The sequence below is a fragment of the Mauremys reevesii genome, unplaced genomic scaffold, assembly GCF_016161935.1.
Source record: "Mauremys reevesii isolate NIE-2019 unplaced genomic scaffold, ASM1616193v1 Contig26, whole genome shotgun sequence".
Classification (NCBI taxonomy): domain Eukaryota; kingdom Metazoa; phylum Chordata; order Testudines; family Geoemydidae; genus Mauremys; species Mauremys reevesii.
The window spans coordinates 418252-433697 of NW_024100836.1; the positions used below are offsets into that span (position 1 = coordinate 418252).

The window sequence follows — 15446 nt, forward strand, 5'->3', positions numbered from 1 at the left end:
TGATGAGTTTATAAATGGAGAATTGCAGAGTCCTGCACTTAGGACGTAAGAATCCCATTCACTGTTACAGACTAGAGACCGAATGGCTAGGAAGCAGTTCTGCAGAAAAGGACCTAGGAGTTACAGTGGACGAGAAGTTGGATATGAGTCGACAGTGTGGCCTTGTTGCCAAGAAGGCTAATGGCACTTTGGGCTGTATAAATAGGGGCATAGCCAGCAGATCGAGGGATGTGATCATTCCCCTCTATTTGACATTGGTGAGGCCTCATCTGGAGTACTGTGTCCAGTTTTGGGCCCCACAGTACAAGAAGGATGTGAAAAATTGGAAAGAGTCCAGCAGAGAGCAACAAAATGGATTAGGGGGCTGGAGCACATGACTTATGAGGAGAGGCTGAGGAAACTGGGATTGTTTAGTCTGCAGAAGAGATGAATGAGCAGGGGATTTGATAGCTGCTTTCAACTACCTGAAAGGGGGTTCCAGAGAGGATGGATCTAGACTGTTCTCAGTGGTACCCAATGACAGAACAAGGAGTAATGGTCTCAAGTTGCAGTGTGGGAGGTTTAGGTTGGATATCAGGAAAAACTTTTTCACTCACAGAGTGGTGAAGCACTGGAATGGGTTCCCTAGGGAGGTGGTGGAATCTCCTTCCTTAGAGGTTTTTAAGGTCAGGCTTGACAAAGCCCTGGCTGGGATGCTTTAGTTGGGAATTGGTCCTGATTTGAGCAGGGGGTTGGGCTAGATACCTCCTGAGGTCTCTTCCAACCATGATATTCTATGATTCTATGACTTCTGCAGGGGGAGGCATGCTGGACAGCGCCAAGGATTGGGGAGACAACCAGGTGTGAGCCCAGGGTGCAGAGAGAGCTGGGGGAGGGTCTGTGTGTCTGTAACACTTCCCTGTCCACTCCCACAGATGGAGTCCAAGAGAGATAGGAAGGAGAGGACGAGAACCCCAGTACTAAAGAAAAATAAGGTGCATCCTAGCTGGACCTGGGGCTCTGTGGGGTTAATACCAGTGGAAGGGACAAGAGTCTCTTGTGCAGCGTGACTATGCTGGGTGCAGGAGCAGTGGGGTGCTTTCCAATTGTAGCTGTGACAACATCATGCAAAGGGGGTTCAAAGGGGTGATGCGAGAAGGAGAGCCTAGCCATCACGGCAGATTGTGATGATAACTTTTGTTTTTCCCTCTTGTGTTGTGTTTGGCACCAAGGGGAAAGAAATGTGGGGTGGAGGGAGGGGAAGAGGGGAAAGAGTCCAGCCCAGTGGTGAGATGGAAAACGAGTGAGAGCAGAAGCGTTGTTGATGCCAGGCAAGACAATCACCAACGAAATCATGCTGCCCGAGCATGGTGAGATTTTCCCAGGGCCCCCCGAGCTGCCCGAGGCCCTGGGCATGGGCCCCTGTGCGTTAAGCCGCCACTGCAATGGCTGCAGGGCTCAGGATACCGCTTCCCAGCATGCCTGGAATGCCGGGCGGAGACGGAACATGCGGGAGCTACTACCAGAGCCAATCAGAAGTCAGCGCTGGAGACAAAGGGGTCAGTTTACATTTGGTTATTGGCTGTTGGTGGAGTGGAGCAGAGGGAGCCAATCAGAAGCCAGCGCTCGGAGACAAAGGGGTTGGTTTCCATTCGGTTGTTGGCTGTTGGTGGAGTGGAGCTGAGGGAGACGCGTCACAGCCTGGGAGGTGCCCATTGACACTCAGACCGAAGACCCGGTAAGAATCCCTTTTGCTTGTTTTCCTTGTGAATTTCAAGCCGGCCAAGGAGCACAGGGCAGCATCAGCCCCTAGAGAACTGATACTCAACTCCCATTCTGCTGCGCAGGGGCTGGGAGGGAGCTGGTTGGGGCGGGTCGGGCCCCTTGTCAATGCTGTGATTGTTGATGGGTTACTAGTCTAGTTGCTCCTGTTCTTTCCTTAACCCCAGGCCTTTCTTCCCTCTGCCCAATAAGCTCCCTCACTTGTTGTGTTGTTACTGGGAGATTGTGATAGATTTGTACCCTTGTGCCTGGATGACAATCCTAGTCTGTTATTGGGCACCAAACACTTCCCCAGGGCACAGCAGCCCTTGTGACTCAGGCACTAGGAGGGGCCCCCTGGGGTGGAGTCAGCAGGGGCCAAGAGAGTCCTGCACTGGACGGAAGAATCCCATGCACCGTTACAGGCTGGGAACCGCCTGGCTAAGCAGCAGTTCTGCAAAAAAGGACCTGGGGATTACAGTGGACAAGAAACTAGATATGAGTCAGCAGTGTGCTCTTGTTGCCAAGAAGGCTAATGGCATTTTGGGCTGTATAAGTAGACGCATTGCCAGCAGATCAAGGGACGTGATCATTCCTCTATTCGACATTGGTGAGGCCTCATGTGGAGTACTGTGTTCAGTTTTGGGCCCCACACTACAAGAAGGATGTGGAGAAATTGGAAAGAGTCCAGCGGAGGGCAACAAAATGATTAGGGGGCTGGAGCACATGACTTATGAGGAGAGGCTGAGGGAACTGGGATTGTTTAGTCTGCAGAAGAGAAAAGTGAGGGGGGATTTGATAGCAGCTTTCAATTACCTGAAGGGGGGTTCCAAAGAGGATGGAGCTCAGCTGTTCTCAGTGGTGGCAGATGACAGAACAAGGAGCAATGGTCTCAAGTTGCAGTGGGGGAGGTCTAGGTTGGATGTTAGGAAACACTATTTCACTAGGAGGATGGTGAAGCACTGGAATGGGTTCCCTAGGTGGAATCTCCATCCTCAGAGGTTTTTAGGGCCCGGCTTGACAAAGCCCTGGCCGGGATGATTAAGTTGGGGTTGGTCCTGCTTTGAGCAGGGGTTGACTAGATACCTCCTGAGGTCCCTTCCAACCCTGAGATTCTATGATTCTAAGGACCCAGGTTCCATCCCCCCTGAGGCAAGACAGGCCCATTGCTGAGAGGCTTTGTTGCCCCAGACTCACGGCTGCTCCCTGCTCAGTTCCAGGATGGACGTGCTGAGAAGGTATCTCAGGAGGAAGGTGGCCCTGAGCCAGAGGGGACCAGCTGCCAGCGTCCCCAGACAGAGAGCTGCCCTCCATCCGCATGGCATGGGAAGCAGGCCCCGGCCACCCCAGGAGATGGTCCTGCTCGGCCTTGCTCACTGGGAGGAAACCAGCCCCCAGGGCTGGTGCTGAGCAGAGAGAGACAACATCCAGGCCGAGATGGAGGTGGCCTAAGTTCAATCTGGGCAGGCAGGACTCAGCCCATGGCAGGAGCCAGGCAACGCAGCTCTGGGTTTGCTTCTGCTGGAAGGCCTGCCCTCATCCCAGCTGCGTGGGCCAGCAGGAGGCATTCCCAGGGCAGGAGCTGGGGGATCGCTGCCTCAGCTGCTTAACTGTTGCCGGAGAGGAGAGCAGCTACTCTCTGGAGGTTCTCTGCAACACGGAGGCTGAGTGGTCCTCCACTGCAGGTGAGGAGACCCCCTGGGCCTGGGGAGGAGCAAGGGCCATTAACACCCAGTCGCTCTGTCCCAGTCATTGTGGGGATCCCAGCCCAGGGGTCTGGCCAGAGCCACGTGAGCTCAATGACATCAGCGGGAGTGGCAGAGCCACCCCCTGCAATGGGGCATGGGGAGCTTGGGAAGTGGGTCCCTGATGATTTGGAGCAACTCCCAGGAGGATGGGACAGTGAAGGGACCACTCTGCCATGGGGCCACAGGGCTGAGGGTCTATGGGAGGGGCAGTGTGGGGAACTCTCTGCCATGGGGCTCTGGGACTGAGGGGCAGTGTGGGGATCTCTCTGCCATGGGGCCCTGGGACTGAGGGGTCTGTGGGAGGGGCAGTGTGGGGATCTCTCTGTCATTGGGCACTGGGGCTGAGGGGTCTGTGGGATGGGCAGTGTGGGGATCTCTCTGCCATGGGGGCATAGGGCTGATGGGTCTGTGGGATGGGCAGTGTGGGGATCTCTCTGCCATGGGTCATTGGGGCTGAGGGGTCTGTGGACGGGGCAGTGTGGGGATCTCTCTGCAATGGGTCCTGGGGCTGAGGGGTGTGAGAGGGACACTGTGGGGATCTCTCTGCCTTTCGATGCTTACATGGGAGGGAGAAACATTAAATCTGCTCTCCCATCCCTTCTCACTCTGTCCTTCCTCTTCCCCTCCCCAGCAAGAGTCACCTCTGCCCTTGTCTCTCTGATGCAGAGACCCCCACAGACCAGTCAGAGAAGGACTTTGCCCCTGAGGAAAAGACAGAGGAGGATGAAGACCCTGACACAGAAAGAGAGGAAGAGGAGGAAGATCTAAAGACAGAGGAGGAGGAGAAGCAGGAAGAGCAAGTCCTGATTAGTGAAAAAGAGGAGGAGGTGGAGGAGCTAGTGATGAAAGAGGAGGAGAACATTACCACTGAGGAGGAGGAAGACCTGGACACAGAGGAGAAGGGGGAGGAGGAAATATCTATAGAAGAGAACAAGGAGGAGGATGAGAACCTGTTTGCAGAAAAGGAAGAAGAGGAGGAGGAGGAAGAGGAAGAGGAGAATGTGTCTGCAGAAAAGGAAGAAGAGGAGGAGGAGGGGGGGGATGTGTCTGAAGAGAAGGAAGAGGAGAATCTGACTACAGAAGAGGAAAAGGAGGAGGAGAACTTGTTTGCAGAAGAGGAAGAAGAGGAGGAGGAGGAGGAAGAGAACGTGTCTGCAGCAGAGGAAAGGAGGAGGAGGAGAATGTGTCTGCAGCAGAGGAAAGGGGGAGGAGGAGAATGTGTCTGCAGCAGAGGAGAGGAGGAGGAAGAGAACTTGTCAGCAGAAGAGGAGGAGGAGGACCTCTGCACAGAAGAGGAAGAGGACTTGATCACTGAGGAGGAGGAAGAAGAAGGTAAAGGAAGAGGAAGAAAGGAACACCTGATCATGGAGCAAAAGGAAGAAGAGAAGGACCTGGCCATGGAGCAGGAAGAGGAGCACCTGCCTGTGGAGGAAGAGGAAGAGGACCTGGCCACAGGAGTGGAGCACCTGGCCATGGAGCAGGAGGAAGAGGAGGAGGACCTGGCTCCAGAGGAGAAAGAGGAAGACCTGGCCATGGAGAAGGACCAGGCCACAGAGGAGGACAAGGAGGATCTGGGTCAGGAGGAGGAGAAGGGAGAGGACCTGGCAATGGAGGAGGACGAGGATGTGGCCATGCAGGGGGAAGAAGAAGAGGCGGAAGAAGAGGTAGAGGACCTGACTATAGACTAGGAGGACCCAGGAATGGAGGAGGATGAGGATGTGCTGATGCAGGGGGAAGAAGAAGAGAAGGAGGTGGACCTGGCAATGGAAGAGTAGGAGCAAGAGGACCTGGCCAGAGAGGAAGATGAGAAGGAGGAGAACCTGGCCACGGAGAAGGAGCAGGAGGAAGAGGACCTGACCAGAGAAGAGGACGAGGAGGAAAAGGAGGAGGAGAACCTGGCCACAGAGGAGAGGGAGGATCTGGCCAGAGAGGAGGAAGTGGAGGAGGGGGAGGACCTGGCCATGGGAATGGAGCACGTGGTCATGGAGAAGAAAGCAGAAGAGGACGACTTGGATGAGGAGGAGGATAAGGAGGGCAAAGCCAAGTCCTCCTCCACCTCCATGGCCAATTCCTCCTTGCCCAGATGCATAATCCATTCCCATTGCCAGACTCTTGCCCGCGGTGACAATGAAGGAGCAGGAGAACTTCTGGGCTGCACAGTCGGGTGTCACGGGACGTCTGTGGGAGCCATTGACAGTGTGTTCTGTGTGGGCCATTTTCCTTCTCTGACCCAGGGGTTCTCTGCTCCCAGAATCTCAGCCAGGGAGGCCACCCTGCAGAATATGGCCCCGCAGTTTGGTGATGGGCTGCAGGAGTCACCACGTAGCTGTGCAGCAGCCATAGCACCTGCATTGACCAGGGACCAAAACCTGCAGCCCTCACAGCCCAGGCTGCCCCCACGGATGGCAATGGGAGTGTAGCCTGGGCAACTAGCTGCTGGGCCAGGGCATATAGAGAGGACTCAGAGATGCAGCAAACCAGTGGGCAGAGAAGTGAAGGAAGTAAGGGAAAGAGGAGAGCGAGGAGATCGGGGGAGCTGCTGCAGTCAAGGGACCCCAGCCAGAAGAGAGAAGCTGGGTGGGTTAGACACACAAAGTCCTGCATCTTGGCAGGGGTTAGACTAGATGAACCTTGCCAGAGGCGGCGAGTTATATGGGCCTGTGGTGCCCGGGCTCCAGCAAATTCAGGGCCTCGAGGGGCCCGGCTCCACCAATGTTCAGGGCAGGGTTTCTCCCCCAGCCCGACCTGCCACTCCCACGTGCCACCCCCAGAGCATCCCCCGGCCCTGCCTGCCACCCCCACGTGCCTCCCCCAAGCGTCGCTGCCAGCCCCCGGCATCTCCACACAGTGCTCCCACACAGGCCGCTGCCACTGCAGGCTACAGGGGAGCGGCGCTGGGGGCAGGCTGAGGCGGCTGCTGCGCCTGTGGAAGTAGGAGGCGCATGGCAGCCTCCCCGCCCCCACCAGGTGACTCCAAGTCGAATCTGAGGGGAGGGGCTTATCCCGGTTGGACCTCCTGAGCAGCAGCCTGGTGGGGCCTGGGTGAGTGTCTTGTCCCTGGGGGGAATCCTCCCCTCTGGCCCCCCACCCCAGCCCCAGGGCAGCCTTCCTGCTGCACCCCAAACTCCTCATCCCTGGCCCAGACCCACACCCTGCACCCCCTCCTGCACCCCAACGCCCTGTCCCAGCCCAGAGCCTGCACCCAACACTCAAACCCCCTCTCACACCCAGCCCCCCAAACCCCCTCCTGCACCCCAAACCCCTGTCCCATCCCAGACTCTGCACCCAGCCCCCAAGCCCCCTCCTGCACCCCAACCCCCTGTCCCAGCCCAGACCCTGCACCTAGCACCCAAACCCCCTCCTAGAGCTTGTGCCCCCTTCTGCACCCAACCCCAACCCCTGTCCCAGCCCAAACCCTGCACCCAGCACCCAAACTCCCTCGTTTGTACCCTTTTCTGCTCCCAAACCCCAACCCCCTGTCCCAGCCCAGACCCTGCACCAAGCACCCCAAACCCCACCAGCACCCCAACCCCCTGTCCCAGCCCAGACCCTGCACCCAGCACCCAAACTCCCTCCTAGAGCGTGTACCCCTTCTGCACCCAAACCCCAACCCCTCTCCCAGCCCAGACCCCGCACCCAGACCCCACACGCCCTCCTACAGCTTGGGCCCCCTTCTGCACCCAACCCCAACCCCTGTCCCAGCCCAGACCCTGCACCCAGCACCCAAACTCCCTGTTTGTACCCTTTTCTGCTCCCAAACCCCAACCCCTGTCCCAGCCCAGACCCTGCACCCAGCACCCAAACCCCTCCTGCACACCCCAACCGCCTGTCCCAGCCCAGACCCTGCACCCAGAACCCAGACCCCCTCCTAGAGCTTGTGCCCCTTCTGCACCCAACCCCAAACCCCTGTCCCAGCCCAGACCCTGCACCCAGCACCCAAACTCCCTCCCAGAGCCTACACCCCAAACCCCCTTCTTCACCCAAACACCCTCCCTGGACCTTGCAGTGCCTTCTAACCTGATGGGTCTATAATTCTTTGATTCTAGCATCTGTCACCTAAAAAGAAGGGCTGGCGTGTCTGGATTTCCTCCGCATCCTCTGCAGTGAAGACAGAAGCAAGGAACTTTTTTAGCTTCGCCGCAGTGGCCTGGTCTTCCTGGAGTGCTCCTTTAGCACCGATTGCCTAGTGGCTTTGCTGACCGTTTGGCAGACTTCCTGCATCCCATGTACCCTCCGCAAGCAAAACAAGGAGCGCCGCCTCCGAGCGTCACACCGCCCAAGGCCCCGCCCCGAGCGTCACCCAAGCCCCGCCCCAAGCGGCGCCCCACCCAGTCCCCACCCTGAGCGGCGCCCCACCCACATCCCCGCCCCGAGCGCCACGTCGCCCAAGTCCCAGCCCCCCCCAACACGGCACCCCGCCTCCTAAGACCCGCCTCCCCGCGCCGCCTGGCCAAACAAAAAAAATAAAACCAACCCCCGAGTGCCGCCCCCTCCCAAGGTGCCGCCCCAGCACGTGCTTGGTAGGCTGGTGCCTGGAGCCGGCCCTGATCCCATGTACTTAACAACCCTTTGCTGTTAGTTGTTGTGCCTTGGCTAGTTGCTCTTCACGTTCATTTTTGGCCTCTGCCCTATACTTTTCATTTGACTTGCCAGAGTTTACGCTTCTTTGTCTTTTCCTCACTAGGATTTGACTTGCAAATTGTGAAAGGTGCCTTTTAATGATCTTAGAAAGGCTCTAGCGGCTGCACCAGCGAGCCTCTCCTAAACAAGGCCTGCCATTTTACTTGCACCTGGCAACTACTCCAGCAAGCACTGGAGCTGTTTTGCTGCAAAAACAAATTGGCCAGGTGAGACCGATGGCCTATGGTTCCAAAACTCTCAGTGAGGTGGAGGCGAGGTTTTCAGCTTGCGAACGTGAGGTATTCGCCCTGGTATGGTCCCTAACACATTGGGAATATTTAAGTGGCACAGCTCTCATTGTGGTGAGGACATGCCATACTCCAGTAAAATATGTCATCTCTGGAAGAATTAATGAGGGAAGGGTATCCTCTCCCCGGCTGGCGGGATGGACTCTAAGTCTGGTCAATCGGGATATTCGTACTGAGAAGATCCCCCCCATACGAGAATCCTTCCCTATGCTCCGATTACCGCAGGAGATGAGCACGAATGTCCGTTGCCAGATCCTGATTTAGACTTACTATCTCCATTCTTCTTAGCAACATCCTGGGAAGAAGTACAAGGAAAAGGGTTAACACTCTGGGCAGTTGATGGGAGTGCTTGTCACCACGAAGGGCATCCTGTTGCAGGGTTTGCTGCAATCCAGGAGGGGACACAGCAAGTGGTGCAGGGTACGGTGAGGCCGCCGTCAGCACAAGCTGCACAATGAATTGCGGTCCTGGCAGTATCGTCTGGGGTAGCACCTGAGGAAAACATCTGTCTGTGTTCTGCTTCTAGTTGGGTGGTTCAAGCCCTTCCCATCTGGAAGAAAAGAGTTCAAAGTAAAAGCCCATACGAAGGGGGTCGGTTCTGGCCACGCTTGACAATCAGGCCAATCAGCTAGCAAAACAAGCTGCTAGGTTAGGATCAGCATATACATGGGATAAGACCCAATTTCAGCTGCTGTAGTTAAGATGCCGTCTCCAGATGTGTCAGCAGGCCATGGCATCTTGACCCTGCAAAAACAGGATAATGATCTCCAAGCCCTTTTAACAGCAGGGAAACATCAAGGATATGTAAGGACAAAAACGGATTGATTATAGCAACATCACCAAACTGTGAATTACCTGTACTGGTTATGCCAATAACTCCACGAAAAGAACTAATAACTGTAGCTCATGGCCAGGGACACTATGCTGCGTCCAAAACTTTGGAACGGGTGTCTAAGTGGCGTGGTTGCCTAACATAAAGGAGGAAATACTGGAACAAACCTTTTCTCGATTTGGTATCCCATCAGAAATAGATTCAGACAGAGGACCACACTTTGTGGGTGAAGTCACAAAAGCGCTGTGTGCGGCCTTAAACATCAAACAGCGGTTGCACATAGCTGCTCACCCGCAAAGTCTGTTATCGTCGAGAGGCTAATAGAGCCATGAAAACTGCTCTTAGAAAAGTAATAGATGTGCAAGGAAGGGATTGGGATAGCAAACTCCCATATATCCTAGCGGCCATGCGATCTACTAGAACTGTGTGAGGGTTTTCACCGCACGAGATGCTAACTGGGAGAATTATGCACACCCCTGAACTTTAGTGGGTGGGAGGAGTTCCACCGGATGAGTACCTTCCCAGGGTGCAAATAGACTTATACATGTCACAGTTGCTAGACACCATCAGCAGTCTTCAACATCGAGTAGCTCCTCAACTAAAAGCTAATAACCAAGTCATTAGTGCTTGGTTAGGCCACATTAATGATGTAGGATGGGTGGTTGGTACAAAGGTAATGTTTAGGTATTATATAGAAAAAGGCCATGTCCTTAGTCCTCGTTGGGTGGGTCCAGTTATCATAACAAACGGAGCAAGTGCCTCTGTATATCAGGTTCAAATACCAGCAAAGAAGGGGATCAAATTAAAGTGATTCCATAGCAGCCAGGTAAAGGAATGGAAAGGAAATCAACCCATTTAACTGTGCCAATCATATTTTCTCTTCCATTCCTAGATCGACATGACCGCCATCATCCTATTCTCTATGTATATAGGTTGCACTGTATTTGTTAAGGTTTGGTTAATTGATTTGGTTGAAGGTGACCATCTGTTCTGTATAACAGGGAGTCATTATGCCACAGAGGATCCCATGGCCACCCTGGATCCTTTGGAACAAAATGACCCCATTTCTGTTTTAATGATCAAGGAAGAACCGTGCTGTGTGCTCAAGTGGGTCAAAGAAAGATCAAACAAGGCAGGTATATTTCAAGCAGTAATTTCAGAAATGTGCCTTAACTATCAGGTTGCACCTGTGGGATGCAGAGCAAAAACAGAAATGTCATGTACGTGGGATATAGTAAAACCTCTTTTGGGAATTGTACCAAACTTAGGGTGCCCAACAGTTCTCAGATTTGCGGTTGCATTAAATTGAAGTACCTGAGCATGTACCATGGGGTGGGTTTCTGGAAATATATCAGCTCCTTGGGTTCATGAAAGACCTAGTGCCATGTTCAGAATTAGTACTCCAGCACAGTCCTTCCTTCTCGGCTCTCAATGTACTGTTGTATCCACACCTTCTTGCGATAGTTCGTCTATGCAGGGAAATGGATGTAAAGCAGGAAGAGTCTTTTCATTGTAAAACTTTCTACTGCAGTAAGATCAAGGTTAAATTTTCCGTAAATAGTTAGACTTGTATAGGAGGTTTAAAATGAATGTTACAACGGCAGACTCTGGTAAATGGTCTATGGTAGGTCCGTATGGAATAAGAGTATACCAATTTGTTTTGGTTCTTCCTTCTCCTATTCCTAGTTTAACTGGTCCCGTGGTAATTAGGGAAGAAGCAAATCAAACAGTTATTACACATCCCCAGTCTGCGATAAGGAATGTTTTAATCAGCACTACCCTCTGTAATACTATGGTTGTATTTGGGTTCAATGCAAATTTTTCGCCATGTGACAATTTATTCATCGGGTGGGTCATAATTTGGCAAAGCCACAGGTGTCGGCAGTTACATCTTTTAAAACAGGTGTAACACCGACAAGAGGGGAAATGTTAATTTCAGTATACATGTTTGCCGAATTATTCTGTATAAAAGTTAAAATAAGTTCTGTAAATCAAAAGGCCATTTTGTTTTGGTAAAAGGACAAGGCGACCTCCATTGGGGGTCAGGTTCTTGTTCCTCAGTACCTAGAAAAGGCGGGAAAGTGGGAAGAGCAGGAATCTGACCTTGCCCAGCAACAGCTCCCTACAGAGACCAATGAGGGGAGGGGCCAGGGGCACTGGCTCTTGAGCTTTTGAGCTGTCAGAGGTGCAGGTGGCTGCTCTCTCTCCTGGTGCGGTACAATCTTGCCACTGGCTATGGGCCTGCAATAGCTACTTACTAATTAAGTTGGGGTTGTTTGTTTGTTGTTTTGGGAAAGCAAACTTGCATACACGGACCTGGTCCGATTAGTTAGATCAATCGTGCACTCAGGACGACGCAAAGCGGGTTAGGGTGGGAGTTAAGATAGGGATACGTACCTGTCTGTTTCATCTGTTGTCCACGGTCAGTGTTCACTACTGGCTTCTCTTTTCTGGATCCTGCACCCCTTTATCGCTGATGTCTGTAAAGATAGAACATCTTGTATTATAAGTGCCTGTGTGTTATTCCGAATCTCCAGAATCATTAATCCATTCCCCTTTCCATTCCTTCCTCTCCCCTTAGCAAATAAAGTGTTGTTGTTTTATTTTATAGCTTTGTGTGTGTGGAGTTCATTAAAGTCAGCTCTGATAGATGGCCTTAAAAGGGGGACTCAGCGGGAGATAAACTGTAAGGCTCCCCGAGATCTTCTGATCAGATCGGCCTAGAGAGATAAAAATCCTTACGCTTGTTGAACCTCATCAGATCTCTTTTGGCCCAGTCCTTCTTGAGAGTGGGAAGGGGCTGGGACAGCAGCTTAAAGCCACATCTCCCCAGGGCAGCACAGCACAGCGTGCAGCGCAGGGGGCACATTTCAGTTAGTTTCACTTTGTGCAACTTAACCCTGAGGTTCTCAGCCCTGTGAATGAGACTGTGGAATTACCCAGCCCGTGGGAAAGACTGTGAGTGTAAAATATTCCCCAGGGTTGTTCCATCCCTGGGGGACCATCTGCCTCTGGAGGCTGGGGATGGAATCAGGACCTTTCACTGCCAGGCTTCTGCTTATGACCAGGACTACGTCAGCCGTGATCAAGTCTAAACAGTGACTTCCAATGAGCCTTAGCCCACCGACTGTTGTTAACGGGCAAGGCGGAAAGGCCTCAATTTACAACAATGGCCTAATTTTGGGTACCTCAGTTTCTCCCTTTGAACTACAGGACTGCAGGGAACTTGTTCCAACTGCAGCCACAGCTGCATGTGGAGTCCTTGGGCACTGCAGGTGTCCAGCCCCTACGCATGTAAAGGCAGGATCCCATATTTGGATCTGACATCAAGAGACATTCTTGAAATCTGGCCCCAGCCCACCACTGTGCTCTGCCTCCCATGCTGCCCAGGGTGGGCCAAAGGGGCTGTAGGGAAGGGTAAAGCCCTCCCCACCCTGGGAAATTCCTCCCACACAGGTGCCACTTGTGCCTCCCCAGCAGCTGTAGGCACAAGGAGTGCTCGGGAGGGGGAGCATGGACAGGCTGGAGGGGAGGGGTGGAGCAGGGATAGAGGGGTGTGACCAGGGTGAAGCTGCACCTCAGTTTTATACAGGGCCGCCGAGAGGGGGCAAGAGGGGCAATTTGCCCCAGGCCCCGGACTGCAGGGGCCCCTACGAGAGTTTTTCGGGGCCCCTGGAGCAGGGTCCTTCACTCGCCCGGGAGCCCCGAAAACTCTTGCGGGCCGGGCCCTTGAGCTTCTTCTGCTCCCGGTTCGGCGGCGGGAATCCTTCCGCTCTGGGGTGGAAGGACCTCTGCTGGCGAATTACTGCCGGCGGGACCCGCCGCCGACGCAGCCCGGTCTCGGCGGTAATTCGGCAGCAGGAGTCCCCGCCACGGGTCTCCGGGCACTTCGGTGGCGGGTCATGAAACGGAAGGGCCCCGCCACCAAATTACCGCCAAGTGGGGCCCCTGCCGCCGAAGACCCCAGGCCCCCGGAATCCTCTGGGCGGCCCTGGTTTTATACCCTGGCAAAGCCACTAACACCATTAAAATGAGTGCAGCACACTACTCAGCTGAGCTGCAACCTCTATATTAACCATGTAGTTAAAGTGCTGCAGCGTCGTACTCAGGAACTAGCAGCATCTGCAGCAGCATCTCTGCTCAGCCCAGCTTCCCAGCACAGCTGAATTCCCTCCTTCTCCCAGACGGCTGCTTTCCCGACTCCTGCCCCAGTCCCCTCGGGCTGCTCCCAGATCCCCTCCTGCAGTGGAATGGACACGTGGCCTGAGAGCCCTGGACACTGGATTTCTCTGTTCACCCCACACCATGGACCCTGCAGGAGCGCTAGTGCAAGCTCCCCTCACCCGCTGCCCTTGATCACTGGTTTGCAGCCCCAGCTGGGGGAAAGCTCATTCTCCATGGACCAATGAGTCCCTGGTCTCTCTGCTGGGACTCACAGACAGGGAGAAAATCGGTGCAGGCCTTGCTGGGTGTGGTTACGGGTGACGGGGTCACCTACCCCACTAGGGCCCAGGCCGAGATCCCAGCACATTCCACGCTAGCCCCTGACCTGCCATCAGATGGACTTTCAGCTTCTGTCCCTGTGGTGGGGGGAGGCATTGGGTCATTGCCCTGGGGGAGCTGCTGGGCGAGGGAGGCGATTTACCTGCTCACAGACCCAATGGGCTAGTTTTACTTTGGTTATTATAGTTGAAAAGTCATGGAAGATGGGAGAGATTCCAGCAGACTGGAAAAGGGCAAATGTAGTTCCCATATATGAAAAAGGAAATAAGGACAAGCCAGGCAGTTACAGACCAGTCAGCTTAACTTCTGCACCAGGGAAGATAATGCAGCAAACAATTCAGGAATCCATCTGAAAACATCTAGAAGATAATAGGGAGAGAAGCAATAGCCAGCTTGGATTTATCAAGGACAAGTTGTGTCAAACCAGCCCCCGATAGCTTTCTTTGACTGGGTAACAAACCTTGCGGATGGGGGGAAGCGGCAGATATGGTTTATCTAGACTTTAGGAAGGCTTTCAATGCAGTCTCACATGACCTTCTCCTTAACAAACTAGGGAAATACAACCTAGATGGAACTACTCTAAGGTGGGTGCATAACTGGTTGGGAAACTGTTCCCAGAGAGTAGTTATCAGTGGTTCACAGTCAGGCCGGAAGGGCATAAGGAGTGGGGTCCCACCATGCTCAGCTCTGGGTCCAGTTCTGTTCAATATCTTCATTCATGATTTAGATCCTGGCATAGAGAGTACAGTTACATAGTTTCAGAGCAGCAGCCGTGTTAGTCTGTATCCACAAAAAGAACAGGAGTACTTGTGGAACCTTAGAGACTAACAAATTTATTTGAGCATTAAGCCACTGAGCCATCCCACCCCCACTCCAGGGGCAGCCATGTGCTGGGGAATGACGCAGGGCAACAATTTCCCACCTACACAAGGACAAATCGCTGCAGATAACACGGGTGGAAAATGCCCCTCACGAGAGAAGATTTTAAACTGACGTTTGAGACTCATGGGGAGAACGGGGGAAATCGGGGGAGACGGGAGAGCTGATCATTGGAGGGGAAAGGGGGGAAATCGCCCCAGATTTTATAGCCCCGTGTGAGACACTGAGCGAGAAAAGGGGCAGAACTAGAGAGAATTTGTATCGGGGGCGAGAGCCAAGTGGCACAAACAGGGACAGGATCCAATTAACCCCCCTCCCCCCTACCCCCGCCCACCACTTCTCCCCCCACTTGGGAATTTCCTGGCTGCACAGAGACAGTTCAACCCCCCCCTCCCCCCCGCGTCCCACTGACCTTCCCCCCCCTCCAACTCCAGCTTCTCCCCTCCCTGCCTGACACCCCCCATCTCCCCCCACACCACAGGGGATCCCCCCCCGCCAGGCCCCAGTCTCTGCCCCCCAAATCCCAGCGATGCCGGGGGCAGCTCCTGCTGCAGCTCCACTGGGGCTGAGGCAGCTCTGAGGCTTCTCCCGGGTTCCCCGGGGCAGAGTCACTTTCCTGCCCAGCCCCAGTGCCCCCCCCCCGGGGTCTCTCACTCCCCGGGGGCTCCGTGGGAGGCTGGACACCAGGGATGCAGGACGGCAGGAATGGGGGTGACAGGCCTCCTGTTCCTCAGTCTCACGGCGGGACCCAGGGGGTTCGTCGCTCTCCGGCTCGGGAGCACTGGGAAGACCCGACCGTGGAGGGGCCGTCGCTGG

The 15446-nt window shown here is 54.3% G+C and overlaps 2 long non-coding RNA genes across 2 annotated transcripts; one reads left to right on the forward strand and one right to left on the reverse strand.

Annotated features, from left to right (window-relative positions):
- Positions 1-1540: 1540 nt before the first annotated feature.
- LOC120393615 lies at positions 1541-7567 on the forward strand. The gene is made up of 3 exons (XR_005592095.1): positions 1541-1717; positions 2955-2978; positions 7535-7567. It is a non-coding gene; the product is annotated as an uncharacterized LOC120393615 (long non-coding RNA).
- Positions 7568-8248: 681 nt separating this feature from the next.
- LOC120393609 lies at positions 8249-12650 on the reverse strand. Its single transcript, XR_005592093.1, has 3 exons — positions 11646-12650; positions 10563-10717; positions 8249-8966 (listed from the first exon to the last, which is right to left on the reverse strand). It is a non-coding gene; the product is annotated as an uncharacterized LOC120393609 (long non-coding RNA).
- Positions 12651-15446: the final 2796 nt, after the last annotated feature.